The sequence below is a fragment of the Nicotiana tabacum genome, unplaced genomic scaffold, assembly GCF_000715075.1.
Source record: "Nicotiana tabacum cultivar K326 unplaced genomic scaffold, ASM71507v2 Un00315, whole genome shotgun sequence".
Lineage (NCBI taxonomy): Eukaryota > Viridiplantae > Streptophyta > Magnoliopsida > Solanales > Solanaceae > Nicotiana > Nicotiana tabacum.
The window spans coordinates 18,767-32,702 of record NW_027438552.1 but is presented as its reverse complement, the minus strand read 5'-3'; the positions used below and the strand labels follow the sequence as shown (position 1 = coordinate 32,702).

The following is a 13,936-nucleotide window of genomic DNA, read 5'->3' as shown; positions in this document are numbered from 1 at the left end:
AATTTAACTTCTTATGTAGTAATCTTAATAATAAAAAATTAAACTTTCATATTAAGTACAAATGAGAAGAAGAATTCACTTTAATTTCTTACTGAAATAAAACAAAATAATAATTATTAGTAAAGTTATGACATATATTAAAAGAAATTCTCTATTTGACAAATTCAACACCATCCATTTAGAAAAATTATAATAATTATATTCATATTATAGTGTCACGATTCGAATTTCCACCGTCGGGACCGTGATGACGTCTAACATACTACCCCACTGGAGGCGCTCAAATTGCCAGCGGTAATCCTCCCTCAGTGTGATAGGAAGAAACTTCTCTAGAAATAGCTGAGAGAACTGGTCCCAAGTAAGAGCAGGCGACCCAGTTAGTACGGTAGATACATAATCCTTCCACCACCTCTTGGCGGAACGCGTCATCTGAAACACAGCAAAATTGACTCCATTGGTCTCAACTATACCCATGTTCCGCCGCACCTCATAGCTACGGTCAAGATAATCCTATGGGTCTTCAGAAGGTGCACCACTGAAGTGAACTAGGAAGATCTTGGTAAACTTGTCCAATATCAATAAGCCTTCAGAAGACATGGCGGGCCTATCACCGGCCTGTGCCGCAATAACCGGCTGAACTACCCCAACTGGCGGGGCAGCTGGTATCTGATACTAGGGAGCCATCCGCTCCGGAGTGTGTGTAGCGGGAATCTGTGCTCATCCCCCAGCTTGAGAGACGGCTGATGCCATGGGAAATGTACCGGCCTAGGCCACACTCTCTATAAGGCTCACCTAACAGAATAGAGTGTCCTGAAGCACTAGGGTACCCATTCAGGACCTGAGCTGGTCCAACAGGCACCGTTTGAGCTGGAACCTCCTCATCAAAATCTACCCGAGGCTTCACTGCTGGTGCTGCTTCTTGTGTTCTAGGTTGAGCTCTGCCTCGGCCTCTGGCGCGACCTCGACCTCAACCTCACTACTATAAATAAGACCTTTAGTGACAATACAAAATGGCTTTAGCGGCAATAATAATAGTCGCTATATCATTTACCGACCATTGGTCTTTTGCCGCTGAAACTGGGGTCGGCAAAGCCTTTAGTGGCTATTCTCGCAAAAGCTGGTAAACGGTATTTTTTTTGCCGCTAAAAGTTATTATCTTTAACGGCAATTATTTACGGCAATTATAATGGCTACTAAATCCAATCCAAAATGGCTAATAATACTTCTTTAGTGTCCATTATTATAGCCGCTACATTCAAAATAATTGCCGCTAAAAATCGCATCTTTAAGGGTAATTGTTTGTGGCAATTATAATGGCTACTAATTCCAATCTAAACGGATAATTATACTTCTTTAGAATCTATTTTTTATAGCCGCTAAATTAAAAATAATTGCCACTAAAAATTCGCATCTTTAATGGCAATTAAAATGGCCATAATATCCTTTCTGAAAACATCTTAGTTTCCCCTTTTAGCTTCCATTCTAATGGCTAATATGTTTAACTAAATTGCCTCTAAACGTCAATATCTTTAACGACAAATTTTTTACATCAATTATAAATAATTTAGCCACAATTAATAATAGTTACTACATTCGTACAAAATATGACTCAAATAATAAAATATATTAATATTAATTAAAAAAAACATAATGTATCTCATTAATCTTAACAAACAAAAGAAAGTACTAATCAAAAACATTAGTATCACAGTAATTTAAAACATAAAAATATATTGTTTAGACCAAATAGCTAATGTCATTATATAACTAATCCAGACGAATGATGGTCTTCAAATGATTTCCGCAACTTTTCATGATTTTGAAATCTTTTACCCGCTAAATTATCCAACATCAGATGGTATGACCTGAAATTATAAATAATTATGTCAAAAGATAAAGTATAATGTGAAAAAATATCTTGAACATTCCATCACTGTTAGAGTAGCCAACTACCTCAACTAACATAATGGTGAACCAACAACAACCAAATAAGATTACTACCAAGGGGAAAGAAATTGCCCAAGGAGAAAGTAGTACAACAATAGCTCATACGCAGATCAATGCCAAAGCAAAAAACAAAGGAAAAGTGACCAAACAAATCTATATACTAATCAACCAAGTTCCTGAACCACAGAGACAACCTACTACAAGAACAGCTGAGACAACTAACAATGTGGGGGAGAACGAGGATAACGGAGGAACTAATACTATAATAGAAGTTGTGAAGGAAAAGAATCTCCAGGTGATGAACATGGGAGATGAGTTACTAGCTAGAATAGAACAATTTCCTAAAAATCAGAGACAACCTATAACAATTGCAGCTGAGACAAATAATACAATGAGCGAGAATAAGAAAAATGGAAGGGCTGATTCTGTAATAGAAGCTGAGAAAGAAAAGAATCTCCAGGATCTAGAATCCCCTAGCATCTACCAGATGATGAATAGGGGAGAAGAACTATTGGTTAGAACGGAACAAGTTCACATGGTCGAGGAGAAGCAGAATAATGATTTACAACTAATTACCAACTATGAGAGGGATTCGGAGAAAGCACATGATCCAGAAATTGACAAAAACAAGAAAGGGACAAGTACAAGTAGTAATGTGATCGACAATACGAATCAGAATTCCACCATCAGTCCAGATAACTCACCTTCTTACTCCAACAACTCCTATCAAAGTGCTAGAGCTAGAAAAAGGGCTAATAAGAAGAAAAGGATGTTGGAAGTTATTAATGTACAACATGGAATTCCCTCTGAACCTTGCCAATCTGCTTGCAAAGACAATGGGAATATCTGGGGGGAAGGAGTGAACGATGTGAAAGATTTTAATCTAGCTGTCGAGCTATACGGGGAACAAGTAGCATGTGGTCTAAATTGTCATATGAAACTGGCGGATGAGGAAACTGATCAAGAGACTGAATATGATAATCATATGCAAATAGCAACTAAGGAGAATGATCAAGAAATAGAAAATAAGGAAACGGATAGTGATAGAGAACTATACAATTCTAATGCTAGTCCAGAGGAAACTACAGAGATCCTAATTCAGCCTTTTGGCATGCGGAAGAAGGTAGATCAAGGAATCTAAATGGAATTGGATAGAGTAATCCAGCAGGGACATCTTTCTCCTAGATTGTCACGATCCAAACCCTGCTCCGGTCGTGATGGTGCCTCTAGTGAAGACAAGGCCAGCCAACAAACCCATATCGCCTTTTCAAAAATAGTTAAACATTAATAAACAGTTTAAATATGATTTAATGATATAATTAACAGAAGCACAACCCGAAACAACCGTAACCGGGGTGTCACAAATCACGAGCATCTACTAAGGGATAAATACAACTGAAAGCCTGGAGTGTATAAATAGAGACTAATGAAATGAGGAGAGAGAAAAGCAGTTCTGCGAACGCCGGCAACTACCTTGCTAAACCCTAATGACTCTGCCTCCGATCAGCCAAAACATACCTGTATCTACACACAAGGTGCAGGGAGTAATGTGAGTACTCCGACTTAGTGAGTAATAATAATAAATAAAGACTGAAGGCAAGAAATCACGCAAAAACACAAGGTATTACATACTGAAGCAGTAAATCACTTTAAACAGTAAAGCAATGAGAAATCAAGTGAAAATCCCTTTTTTTCCAACAAGTAAAGCAAGTAGTTTACAAGTGAGTAACAAAAATGATAGAAATGTAAACAACCCCTCGGGAAAAACATGTACAACAAACCGCCCCTCGGGCATAATATCAACAGAACCAGCCCCTCGGGCTCAATATCAGAACAGTGCCAGCCCCTCGGGCTCAATATCAAAACAGTAACAGCCCCTCGGGCTCACTCTCAGAATAGTATCAATCCCTCGGGCTACCTCATAATCACTCATATCAGCCCCTCAGGCATAATATCAATCACTCAGAACAATGGGTACCCGCGCTCACTATGGGTGTGCAGACTCCGGAGGGGCCCCTTACGGCCCAAGCGCTATATCAAGCCACCTCGTGGCATCATCACTCAGCATATCCTCACATCACTCAAGCCACCGCGTGGCATATAAAGTATCTCAGGCCCTCGGCCTCATATCACTCGGCCTCACATCACTCAAGCCACCTCGTGGCATAAATAGTATCTCAAGCCCTCAGCCTCATATCACTCAGCATATCCTCACATATGGCTCTCGGCCTCACTCAGTCCGGAAATCATCATAAGCCCCTCGGGCATTTGTAAAACAGTAGTTCTCAGCCCAAAATACCATTTAGAAATATCATTTGAGTTTTCAAATCTGCATAAAAGCGGCTGAGTTTGTAAAACAATAATTATCAACAGGACTGAGTTTAAATATAAGTCAAAACAGTGAGAAAAAAGTGATAAAAATTCCCAAAGGATTCAAATAATTGGCACGAAGCCCAAGTATGACAATCAGCCCAAATCATGATGATAACAAATAAGTTTCAATCAAATATGCGGTAAAATCATCAATCGGGATGGACCAAGTCACAATCCCCGGTAGTAAAAGACCCCGTGCTTATTATCCAGCGTGTGTCTCACCTCAATATAGCACTATGATGTGCAAATCCGGGATTTCAAACCCTTAGGACATCATTTACAATCATTACTCACCTCGAACCGGCTAATCCTCTAGTTCGCGATGCCTTTGTCTCTCAAATTGACCTCCGAATGCCTCGAATCTAGACACAATAATTCGATTCAGTTAATAAAAATTATAGGAATTAATTTCATATGAAATTCTACATTTTCCATTAAAAATTCGAAATTGCACTAAAAATTCGCCTGTGGGGCCCACGTCTCGGAACCCCACAAAAATTACGGAATATGAAACCTCATCCAACCACGAGTCCAACCATACCAATTTTACTAAAATCTGACATCAACTCGACCCTCAAATCTTCAAATTAAACCAAGAGGATTTTCAAGATTTTCCCAACTAAAATCACCAATTAAATGCCAAAACTAGTAATAGATTCGGGTAATCTAACCAAAATTAAGTTAAGAACACTTACCCCGTTGTTTTCTCTGAAAATCTCCCGAAAATCGCCTCTCCCCGAGCTCCAATTTGGTAAAAATGGAAAATCAGAACTCAACATTCTGTCCAGAATTTCCGTGGTTACTGTTCACGCATTTTACTGTTCATGGGTACTGTTCACTGTACTGTATATGGGTACTGTACACGAATACTGTTCATGTTTACTGTACATGGTACTGTATACGGATACTGTTCACGCAGGTGCGGTTACTGTTCACACGTGCGAAAAATGCAGAAACTGCCCAGAAAATTGCAACAGCTTTTCTTTTCACTAAAAAGGCTCTAACTCCATCATACGAACTCGGAATTCGATGATTCTTGTTCCTATGAGTCATAAATAATAATACGAACATAGCCCTTCAGTCGAAACTCAATTCAGAGCTCATTTGCTTAGTTCAATACCCATTTCACTCGTTAAACAATTAACTCATGTTTCATGTCAAAAACCCAATCGCGACTTGATGAAATTAGACCAATCTTTTCAGATCAGTCCTATAATTCATTATCAAAATTTTGGAAGTCTCGAAATCAAATTTTGATCTCTAAAACTAAAAATGGACCTTTGGATCATTACATGCTTATGCTCAAAACGGCAAAATCTTCCAAAACTTATCCGAGCCTCATGGGATCCCGACCAAACATGCCAACACACCCCATAACATAATTCAAACTTGTTCCAACCTTCGAAATGCTCAAAATTACATCAAAACATCAAATCACCCTCGAATTCAAGTCTAAGAATTCCAAAACTTTCGAAATCCGAATTCGATCAAAAAGTCGACCAAACGACATCCAAATGACCTGAAATTTTGCACACACATCACAAATGACATAACGAAGCTATACCAACTCTCGGAATTCCATTCCGACCCTCGGATCAAAATCTCACCCATCAACCGGAATTCGCCAAAATATTAACTTTGCCAATTCAAGCCAAATCCTTCCACGGACTTCCAAAAATGCATTCCGATCGCGCTCCTAAGTCATAAATCACCCAACGAAGCTATCCAAATCATAAAATTTCCGATCCGAGCTCATATACAAATAAGTCAACTCTTAGTCAAACCTTTCAAATTCAAAGCTTTCAACTGAGACTGTTCCTTCAAATTCATTCTGATTTTTCCTGAAAACCAAAACCAACGATCTACATCAGTCATAATTCGTTACACGAGGCAAGTCATGCCTGGGAACTGGCGATCAAAGTGCAAAAGTTCAAAACGCCCGGTTGGGTCATTACATCCTCCCCCACTTAAACACACGTTCGTCCTCGAACGTACCCAGAGCTATTCTAAAAGCCTACCAATCGCTGAATAACCTTACCATGCATATAGCCGGGGGTGATCCCACGTCACCCTTTCTCATATAGGTCCGATAACACCGTTTAACTAAAATTACACAATCCAATCTAGCCCATAAACCATAGAACCACATTTTCACTTCTGAAACCATCAATACGATCAAAACCTCACACCTATACTTTGAATAGACCCGAACTAGCTATAGTAACCCATGCCTGCAACCTCGGGAGCAATCCTATGATATACCATATAACTCTAACGCTCGCAGCAATAACTTCTATTCACAACAGCTGCCCATAACAACCAAATACCGATAGAAAACCTCTTATTAGCTAAAGTCTCATTCCAACACTTTCATATACTGCCAACGATAAATTAAACACGCATAAACCATAACCATTTCTCAGATCAACCATTCATGAAGCCATTTCTCCTCTGGCAATTACCATAGAATTTTTTTTTTGAACCGAACCTTGATGTTTACCCATCAAACATGCTGAAATCGAATCCGTTTATTTTTATTAATGATCCCAACGATCTCCTCTAACCTAACACACTACCTTGGTGACATGTTACACCAATAGAGGCCTAAGCCACATCTAGCATAATACGCGCACCAATAATGTCACGACCCGGATTTTCCACCCTCGGGAGTCGTGATTGCGCCTACTAGTGAAAGCTAGGCAAGCCAACCAACTGAACTATCTACCTTATTTCCATTTTTAATCCGATAACCGTTAAGAGCCAACAATTAGATAACAACAGAATTGAATAAGCAGAAGACTGCATTGTAAAGATTTAATAATACTGCTAATACCAATCCATAACAAATCTACCCAAGGCTGGTGTCACAACTTCACAGACTATCTAGGAGTACTACAAATAAAGGTCTGAAAGAAATAAATACAACATTGTCTCTAGAAATACATGAAAGAAACAGTAATAGTAGATAGAAGGAGACGCCAAGGCCTACGGACGCCTGCAGGACTACCTCGGATCGCCTGATGAACAAGAAGCAGCAATCTCACTGCGGTCTGAAGTCTACCGCACTGGGATCTGCACAAAAGAGTGCAGAGTGTAGTATCAGCACAACCGACCCCATGTGCTGGTAAGTGCCTAGCCTAACCTCGGCGAAGTAGTGACGAGGCTAGGACCAGACTACCAAATAATCATGTGCAATATAATATACAAAAAATAATATGAAGCAAATAACAATGATGAAAACAATAATCAACCACTGATATAAATAGCAGGCAATAAGTACACCATAAATGTTTCTCAACAAATAATAATTACAAGTGCAATCAATTAATCAAGTCCTTCAAATATAAATCTTTCGCCTATAATTCCTTCAAGTAATCATCTCTAAGATAATATGCTTTTCAATAAATATATTTCGAATATGTTTCCTTCAAATAAATATCTTTCAGATAAGCATCTTCCGAATATAATTCTTTTGAGTAAAGGTCACCTTGTGACACCTCATTTCATAATCATAAATAATATAGGTCTCGGCCCACTTTCATATTTTCTTAGCACCTCGTGCCCATATTTATGTCACAATCGCACGGACAACTCACGTGCTATTAAATAAAACCATAATATTTTCCCCGGCACCTTGTGCCCACATATTTCTGTCTCACATTACATAACAATATTTTCATGTTACTCAGCTCATAGGTTCCATAACCCAATATAATTAAGAATGTTCAAGGAGCCTCATTCACTTAACATAAAGTAGAGGCCAACTTCCAACCCAATTAGGAAATCAACAAGAAAAGATGAAGTTATTTTTAGAAATCATTTGATAAAGAAAATACCATTTTCAATTAAAGTACAATATCGAAGGAATCATTACCATTAATACGAGAAATTAATAAATCAAAACATAGTAGAAATTCCTTTTTAAGTAAAGTACAATATCAAACGGTTTAAGGAAACTTTATTTGAGAAATCAATTGAGTTAAAAATGTAACAATTCTTGAAATTTGAAGTATTGAACATATTTAAAAAAATAAGGCGATGTATTGTAAACACTATGGATTCCAACATAAAGGATCACAACAGTAAAGGGATCTAAACAGTTAATACACTTGAACTGTTAATAACAAGTAAACACAGCAAACAGAAAGTGCACGGCATCACCCCTCGTGCTTTAGCACTCTCTCACCAAAACAATACATGGCATCACCCTTCGTGCTTTAACACTCTCTCACCAAAATAATACACGGCATCACCCTTCGTGCTTTACACTCTTCCTCACCCAAGCAACAAACACAAGGCAAATAGGGTAAGAGAATCTATAACATCGAAATAAAATCAAGTAATAACGGAAAATCAGTAAATAAACGTACATGACAACATAACTCAATTAGAATCAGGAAAAATCAAGTACAAGTGCACGACATCACCCTTCGTGCTTTTACTCTCGTCCTCACCATAAGAATCAATATAAACTGCACGGCATCACCCTTCGTGCTTTTACTCTCTTCCTCACCCAAGCAATATATAAAATAAAACTGTACACGGCATCACCCTTCGTGCTTTTACTCTCTTTCCTCACAATATAATCAATAGATATCAGTACGGAATGACACATCATATTACACGGCATCACCCTTCGTGCTTTACACTCTTTCCTCACCATATCAAACAATACACGACATCACCCTTCGTACTTTATCACTCTTCCTCACCCAAACAACAATCACAGATAAGGGGCAAGGAAGTAAACTGGATAATAATCGGGATTCCAATAAGGGCACAACAATTGACAATAAAATTCCTGGCAAGGAATATATCAACAATTTCACAATTATCTCGTCAAGGGAATAATTCAATAATTCTTTCTCTTTCTTTCATTTCTTACTTAGTAATTCATTTTATAACTTGAGCCAATGATCCTCAAATATTAAATATCACCATTTCTTTCACATGCCCTTCACAACATATAGAAGTCATCATTTAATCATGGAAGATATAACAAAATTCGAATATTCGTGATATAAGGACTCACGGTCATGCTAGACACCAACGTATAGATACTCGTCACCATGCCTATACGTCGTACTCGACAAATAGCAAGTAGCAATTAAGACTCAACTCTTATTCCCTCAAGCTAAGGTTAGACCAAACACTTACCTCGCTTTGCTACCAATTCAAAATTTCGACAAGCCTTCGCCTCGCGAATTCGTCCGAAGCTTCAAATCTAGGCATAAACAATTCGATTCAGTCAATAAAAATTATAGGAATTAATTCCATATGAAGTTCTACATTTTCCATTAAAAATCCGAAATTGCACTAAAAATTAGCCCGTGGGGTCCACATCTCGGAACCTGACAAAAATTTCGGAATATGAAACCTCATCCAACCACTAGTCCAACCATACCAATTTTACCAAAATTCGACATCAACTCGACCCTCAAATCTTCAAATTAAACTAAGAGGGTTTTCAAGATTTTCCAACTAAAATCACCAATTAAATGCCAAAACTAGTAATAGATTCGGGTAATCTAACCAAAATTAAGTTAAGAACACTTACCCCATTGTTTTTTTCTGAAAATCTCCCGAAAATAGCCTCTCCCCGAGCTCCAAATTGGTAAAAATGGAAAATGGGTTCGTCCCATTTTCAAAACTTAACATTCTGTCTAGAATTTCCGAGGTTACTGTTCACGCATTTTTTTAATGTTCATGAGAACTGTTCACGGTACTGTTCACGGGGTACGGTATACGGGGTACTGTTTATATATACTGTACACGGGTACTGTACACGGAGAACTATTCATGGGTACTGTTCACGGGATACTATTCATGGGTACTGTTTCTGCAATTTTCCTATGTCCGAAATCACTCCGAGACACCTCCGAAACACTCCCGAGCCCTCGGGCTCCTAACCAAACACATACACTAACTCAACAACATCCTACGAACTTAACCGTGCGATCAAATCACCCAAATAACGTCATATACCACGAATTAAGCTTTAAAATCTAAGAATTCTTTCAAATTTCATAAAACATCAAATTTTCCATTATGAGTCCGAAACATGTCAAACGACGTCCGTTTTAAACCAAACTTTACAGAAAGTGCTTAAACCATATGTAAGACCTGTACCGGGCGTCGAAACCAAAATACGGGCCCGATACCATCACTTTCTAATCAAATTTCATTTCCATTTTCCTTAAATATTTTCAGAAAACAATTTTACTCAAAAATTCATTTTCGGGCCTGAGACCTCGGAATTTGATTCCAAGCATATGCCCAAGTCCCATATTTTCCTACGGACGGACCTCCAAGGACCGTCAAATTACGGGTCCGGGTCCGTTTACCCAAAATGTTGATCGAAGTCAAATTTATTCATTTTAATATCAAAACTAAGCAAATTTTCACAGAATTTCATATTTGAGCTTCAGGCTACGTGCCCGGACTGTGCACGCAAATTGAGGCAACTGTAAATGAGGTTTTCAAGGGCTCGGAAGCTCGAAATGGATAAGAAAATAGGTGATGACCCTTTGGGTCGTCACATTCTCCACCTCTAAAACAAACGTTCGTCCTCGAACGTACTAAAAGTTATTCTCAGGTTACCAAATTGATGCTTTTACTTCTACCCAAATATTCGCGATTGATCCCACATTATCGCATTCGACATAGGTCCGACAACACCATTTCAGTTGAGATTATTTCCTTTATCCATATTTGTAAACTTAAGACCAAATTTCTTACACTCCAATCATTTCCAGAAAGGTCCGATTTTCACGTCAACACACGATATTACTCTCGACTGGCTATAGCAACTCGTGCCTACGCACCCATCAAATACGGAGTATTACATTCTCCCCCACTTAGGGTCATTCGTCCTCAAATGAGAAGTAGAGCATGTCCTCAAACACATAATGTAACTTATCTCTTTCTTTGCACATCTCAATATCCCAATTTGTTTTCTAACTCCCAATTTTTTCAGAAATTTCGGCAGAGTCTCCCCTGTTATTGGGCCTATCCACCTGCCAGAGTAACACCAAAACAACACCTAACGATATGTCCACAACCCAACAAAGCACCACAATGTATTTATCAATAACACTAATCTCCGCATTACAAGAGTGACACTATCATAATGATATTTCAACATGAAACACATCATATGTATGACATTAACCACATCTCTGGTTTTAATAGTGGTACATAATCGATTACAAAATTGCCAATTAACTTCATGTTAATAAATTCTTGTTTCAAGCTTAACAACGTAGCATGAAGACCTCATAATTACTTACCCAAATTAGCGATTCACAATTAACGCCACCTGGGCTCTCACCTTGTAGGCTAAAACTCAATAGTTACAATACAATTTTGGCAAATTATGCACAGAAATATTCATACAAGAATTTTCAAATAAGCCTGATAGCCATGACTCCCTACAAGTGCTATAGCACAAATTTTAAATTTCACAAAAGGAGAATTTAAATACATAAAATTTTCACCACCAGGACCTCGTCTTTGTATAACATCCACCTCAGCTTGTAGCCCGGTTTAAATATTCTCATCCTCAACTCTGAATCACAAGTATTTTGCACATTGTGCCAACTAAAATTTTCCATTTCCTTTTCTTCCTTCTTTCAAATAATCTTCGTTAAACAAAATCACAACATACAAGGATCCCCCATACCGATAGGGCATATAATTTACAACTAAAATCAATTATTTAGAAATTACATCAAACTCATCGAATTGATTCACAAAAGTCACTTTTAGCCTCACAACTATTTTTAGTGACCAACACATAATGATAGACATGGCTATCTCCATATAATCTCCCAACAGAAGTATTCACATATGTCGATTTAAGAATTACGAAGCTTACTCATAAGTGGAGCACAATGGGAGAACTTTCCTCGATACTCAAAACAGAATCAAGTTATGGAAATTTTGACTTAATAATAATTCGAGACCATACTTATAACGATACCGTCTGGTGTAGCAACCTCAGCCATACCATAGAAAATATATCAACGGACTGGGTCTTCACCTCTAGGAGTCTCACCTCCACCTCTAATATCCTGACCCCTACCTATGGTTGGTCATGTAAGTGGAGTAGTAACTGCAATGAGGCACGTAGCCTAAGTGCTTTGACGAAATATGTCTCTCCCAAGTCTAGGATAATTTCTCAGGATGTTCCTAGTATCACCATTTTCATAACAACCCATCTGCAGTTCGACTGCTCATACTAAGTCTATACCGGATAACTTAAATAACCATTGCAGGAAATTCCATGCCACTGGTACATTAAAAGATGACTGCCCCACGCGAATGTTGTGATTAACTTAAGCACTACGAGTATGCTGAATATGTTTTCATTACCCCGCTGTTACTGAAATGTAGAATTATTAAGGACGCAGGAATATCTCAAGTCTCATCATCATCCCATTCAAATCTCAGCTCTTGATCATATACAAGTTTTGGAAAACCTTTCAATACCACATAAATACATCTCAGGCCAAAATTGGTATAACACATGACCCCGCAATTTGATCGTTGATAGTGGACTCCCCTCACTTGGCACGAAGCCATAGGTCACAATATCCGATAATCCACAATATTTGACCTTCCCAACTCAAATAAATCAACCAGACGTCAAGGTACGTTGAACCCCAACATGATTCATTAGGTGATCTATTGATACGTCTACATCTTCCATCGGAGCCACAATTGGTCTAGTAAATACATTAGCTTTCCACTACCTCTACTTGTCATCTGAAACACAGCAAGATCAACCCCATCGCTTTCGACTATTCTCACGTTCAGCAATACTTCATAGCAGCGGTTAAGATAATCTCGTGGGTCCTCAAAAGATGCACCGCTGAAAGTGGTAGTAAAGAGCTTGGTGAGACCTATCCAACATCCGCAAAGCCTCCGAAGACGTAATTGATCTATCATCGGTCTGTGATGTTGTTTGGCTGAAGAAGCGGCACGTGACCTCGCCATTCGTGAAAAGACAAGAGTAGAGGTTTCAATTTAGCAATGAGAGAACAAAATTGCACGACAGAGAAGAATGGGAGCGAAACTTTTCCTAACTCTGTAGCCTCTGGGGATAAATACAGACGTCTCCGTACCGATCCCTCAGACTCTACTAAGTTTGTCTGTGAATTGTGAGACCTATGTAACCTAGAGCTCTGATACCAACTTGTCACGACCCGGATTTTCCACCCTCGGGAGTCGTGATGGCGCCTACTAATGAAAGCTAGGCAAGCCAACCAACTAAACTATCTACCTTATTTCCATTTTTAATCCGATAACCGTTAAGAGCCAACAATTAGATAACAACAGAATTGAATAAGCAGAAGACTGCATTGTAAAGATTTAATAATACTGCTAATACAAATCCATAATAAATCTACCCAAGACTGGTGTCACAACCTCGGTGCTCAAGCCATTGGCAAAGATTTGGCCTCAAGTCCTCCAGACTGGTCTAACTTCAAACTCACAGAGATTATACCTCGCCCCTCGATCGGGGAATCAAAAGCCATCGAGACACATCTGATACTGAGCGCCCGTTGGTGCATACGATCACGCGGAAGGAATTTCAAAAGTTTCTTTTCAAGTT

The 13,936-nt window shown here is 38.6% G+C and overlaps 1 long non-coding RNA gene across 1 annotated transcript; it reads right to left on the bottom strand.

The window, feature by feature from the left end:
* Positions 1-1,611: 1,611 nt before the first annotated feature.
* On the bottom strand, positions 1,612-3,412 carry LOC142179079 (uncharacterized). The gene is made up of 2 exons (XR_012707207.1): positions 2,652-3,412; positions 1,612-1,865 (listed from the first exon to the last, which is right to left on the bottom strand). It is a non-coding gene; the product is annotated as an uncharacterized LOC142179079 (long non-coding RNA).
* Between the last annotated feature and the right edge of the window lie 10,524 nt (positions 3,413-13,936).